The 4,495-nt window shown below is 45.1% G+C and overlaps 1 long non-coding RNA gene across 1 annotated transcript in view; it reads left to right on the plus strand.

The window, feature by feature from the left end:
• LOC110316542 overlaps nt 1–3,945 on the plus strand; it is a 15,573-nt gene extending 11,628 nt beyond the window's left edge. The window contains exons 2-3 of the long non-coding RNA XR_002380274.1: nt 1,394–2,328; nt 3,764–3,945. This is a non-coding gene — a long non-coding RNA (uncharacterized LOC110316542). The remainder of the gene's footprint in view (nt 1–1,393; nt 2,329–3,763) is intronic.
• Nucleotides 3,946–4,495: the final 550 nt, after the last annotated feature.

Below are 4,495 nucleotides of genomic sequence, written 5' to 3' on the forward strand. Positions count from 1 at the left end.
TCTTCTTCTTCTTCTTCTTCTTCTTCTTCTTCTTCTTCTTCTTCTTCTTCTTCTTCTTCTTCTTCTTCTTCTTCTTCTCCTCCTCCTTCTCCTCCTTTTTCTATCAACATGACAAAGTACTTGTTTGTCTTACTTTTACTTTCTTTTTTCTTTTCTTCTTTCTTTTTAGATTTTATTTAATTGTATGTGTGTTTTGCCTCAGTGCCTGAGGAGGCCACAAGAAGGCGTTTACATCTGGACCTGGAGTTACAGACGGTTGTTAGCTACCATGTTGGTGCTGAGACCCAAACACAGGTTTTGGAAGAACAGCCAATGCTCTAAGCACTGAGCCATTTCTTCAAGGCCTTTATTTTTGTATGTTTAGCTAGGTGTCTATTGCTGTGATAAAACACCATGACCAAAAGCAACTCAGGGAGGAGTGGTTATCTCAGCTTGTAGCTTACAGCCCATGTTGAAGGGACGTCAGGGCAGGAACTGAAGCAGAGGCCATGGAGGCACACCGACTAGCTTGCTCCTCATGGCTTGCTCAGTTGGCTTTGCTATGCCACTTAGGGTCACCTGCCCAGGATTCCACTGCCCATATCCATCAGTAATCAATAAAATGCTCTACAGGCTTCCAATATATTGGAGGCTTTTTAGCTTGTGTCAAGTTGACAAGAACCCATCCAGGACACTGCTCATGAAGAAACCATTTTTCCTTAGCACACAGTTTGGGATCCTGCTGTGTGACCAGTCCAGGCACTGGCAATGGACCAGAGAAACATTCTACCCAAGTTGCGCTTGGTGAGCTCGTGAGTTCACTGGGGTTCCTTACGGGAGCACGTGTGAGCAAATAGGCCCCACAGCATGGACGACGACTCTCTAGAAGCTACCAGAGCTGCCCGAAAAGTTTGCAGGTTGCTCCATGCAGAAGTCTCCTTCCCTCCAGACAGAGCCCGTGCAACCATGGGATGACGTCTTGTGAAATGTGTAACTTTCAGAGCTCTGTAAGTCTCTGATGTGTCCAGGGTCTTAGGGACTTCCCTGCTCTACTTAGTGGGGCATAGCCCCACAGCAGGTGCTGGTTGTCCAGCACAGCTGGGCTCAGGTTTCATTCAGCCTTCTTAAGGGCACACTCCCCATTGACCTAAGGGCCTATCAGTTGGCCCCACCTATGAAACCTCCATCCCGGAGACCAAGCTCGCAACATATGAACCTGCAGAACATCCTAACTAGAGCAAAAACTAATATACTTTTAATTCTCTCTCTCTCTCTCCAGCCATGTGACCCATGGGACCTTGTTAACAGTGGTTTTCCCGAGGTCAGCATTGAGCTGGGGGCGGGGCTATAAGCTAGCCTCGGTCTACTCTGCTGTCTTGGGTTGTGTCCATCTCCAGCGTCCTCTGTTTTCTAGCCCCAGGTGCTTTGCTTCAGCCCTGTGTCCGGGAGGGTTTCACAGCTCTGTTTGGCAGTGGGAGAGTCCCGTGGTTTCTTCCCCTCCTGCCCCTTTAGCAGGATTGCGGCACCCTTTGCTTTATGAGCTCCCCTCTGGCTACGCAGGGCTGGATGTGCCATTGCTGGCACCCCCACCCACCTTTCCATCCACCTTTGCTGAGCAAGCCAGGAAAACAGAATGCCAGACCCCTGGGTGCCCTGACTTGCCCTCTACCTGACATTTTGGTGCATGTCTCTGATTCCCCACTCCACGTTGTCTGCACCCCGGAATTTCTACTGCTGGAGGCTATCCTTCACTCACTACCCTTTGGGGTCCACTGAGAGGCTAACTCTCTTTAGCCCTTAGCTTTGTATCTGCTTCTAATTTTAATTTTAAAATAACTTATTTATTCACATAATTAAAAAATGAGGATGCAAAAGAGTAAAAAGAAAAATGGGTTCTGGAAACTTAACATGTAAGACAGACTTAGGAATCAAAAGGCAATGTGTGCTTCTCATTAGACTCCCAGTTCAGATGGAACAATTGTTAACTTTTTTTTTTCAGGCATGTAGGGAGACATTAATTAAGAATTTTGGGGGTTATGTCTCTGTAGCTTAGGCTTATCTTGAAGTTGCAATCCTACTGTCTTGGCCTCTTAAGTATTGTGGCTACAGGCCTGGCTAGGGAACCCTAAATAAAGACTAATCATTAGCTGATATTAGTAAACATTCTTATTACTATTATTTTGGAAGCAGCATCTCACTTGCTATGTAGAGTAGGTTGGCCTGAAACTCTGTCACCTGATGTTTGCCACCGCTCCAGCCTTAAGGAGCCTTTTGGTTTTGTCATGTATGAAGATGACACTGTCATTTTCAAGAAAGTCTCGAGCCTCAGAGACACACACTGAGGTGTCTGTGAGCTGAGTGACAAGATGGGGTCGGGGGTGGTTGGTTTGCTTTTTCATCCCACTTCCTAAAAAGTGAAGAGACGGTGTGGAATCGGAAGAGCAACGTTGTTAGCGTTGCTCACTGGGCATGTGGGGTTTGCCTCATGGGTCCTTCTGCTTCTGTGTGTTTGAGCTCTCCCAAAAGGAGGAAAGACATCCACCCATCCAATCCTGTCCCTCCTCAGTCTAGCCTTCCACCAACAACCAACAGTGGTTTTGATGTCTTCTTCTTCATACAAAACAAGCAAATATAGTTATGTGTGTGATTATTTACCCCTTATTTTAAACACCAAAGTGCATTGCTTTCTTTCTTTCTTTCTTTCTTTCTTTCTTTCTTTCTTTCTTTCTTTCTTTCTTTCTTTCTTCCTCCCTCTCTTTCTTTCTTTCTTTCTTTCTTTCTTTCTTTCTTTCTTTCTTTCTTTCTTTCTTTCTTTCTTTCTTTCATATATGTGGTAGGGAGAATTATACCCCTCTCCTGGGGTTGGGTAGGAGATGGATTAGATTAGTATCTGCTGTACAAGTCTCAGAACCTGGGTTTGGATCATCAACACCCGTATGAAAGCCAGGCATGGTTAGGTAGATCTGTAACTCTAGCATTGCAAAGGAGACAAGCAGACTCCTGGAGCTCACTGGCCAGGCAGCCCAGCCAATTAATGAGCACTAGATTCAGTAAGAGACCAGTGATTTATGGCAGTTTCTTCTAAATTGAAATACTCCATACCAAAAGAAGGCTTAAGACATAAGAAGTAAATAAAACTTAAAAGATCCAGGAAGTAGACAACTCACAAGTCTCAGGAAGTTCCTGAAACAAGATTTATAAAGCCCCTCCCAAAGACTGTATAAGCACCAAGTTCCAGGAGGAGGATACTCTTCAGTGGAATGCTGGGATGCAGCTTGTGCGAGCCATTGCTTGCTGGGGACAGCATATCATGACATAGATGGTGTCTGGGACCTTGAGAAACAGGAGACACATCCTTCCAGGGGACCTGCCATAAGAAATAAGGAACTACCCTCAGCAGGCCTAAATGGAGACATCTCAGAAGCCTGCAGGCAGCTCTTTGTAAAAAAATGTTGTTTCCATTTCTCCTAACCTTAGACATGGACAACAGCTGTATAGATTTTATTTATGTGTGACAGCTTTTAACTGAGTGAAAGGAGGGCACACAGAGTTGTGTGTGAGGTGCGTGTGAGGTACATGTGAGGTGCTTGTGAGTGCGAGGTGTGTGTGAGAAGTATGTCGGTGTGTGAAAATGTGCAGAGAGCACAACCCCCAGCCCAAGGAGGGAGCAAAAGTGCTTGCAGACTCAAGCTGCAGAGAGAGAGAGAGAGAGAGAGAGAGAGAGAGAGAGAGAGAGAGAGAGAGAGAGAGAGATGCCTATGTGTATTTATTATGTGCCTTCCAGATATCCCTGCTTCCAGTTGAAAACCCAGGTCCTGTGTCGAGGCTGGACCAACAATCAATCGCTCAGGCTCAGGTGGGCTTTTTGGTGATGTGGTTGCCTTTGAGTCTTCCATGGTCCTGAAAGAAACCCCTCACTTAAAGTCCTGTAATCTACAATAATAAACTCTCTGGTTCACTAAGCTGCACCAGGGTGGGCAAAATAGTCTCTTTGGTTTGTCGTCAGTGTCCTATCTAGGCTGAACAGACATTTTTTTCACATATCCCCAGACAAAGTCACAAAACAACTTGGTGTTGACTTCTGGCTTCTACACACACACATGTACATACCTGTATGCATTTATGCATTCTCCCCCTCACTCATGACACAAACATGGAAAACCATATCTTTACACATGCATACACATGCATGTGCCTGTGCGTGCATGCATGCAAACACACAAACAAATGCCTGAATATCCATGTACACACACACACACACACACACACACACACACACACACACACTAAAGGCTCTCTGATATGTACATACCTTATATACCTGAGAAGTGTTATCTAGTGTGGCAAGTGGGATTTTGATGATTCAATTTAGATTAAACACTTGTAATGGGCACAATCACTTCCAATTATTCAGAGGGTCTCCGTCTAACTCCATACGTTAAAATAGAGTATATTCAGAGAGAACTCTGATAAAGAGTCGAAAAACATGACTGTGATGGCTTCTCAGGTAAAAAGA

This window comes from Mus pahari, chromosome 2 (assembly GCF_900095145.1).
Source record: "Mus pahari chromosome 2, PAHARI_EIJ_v1.1, whole genome shotgun sequence".
Taxonomy (NCBI): domain Eukaryota; kingdom Metazoa; phylum Chordata; class Mammalia; order Rodentia; family Muridae; genus Mus; species Mus pahari.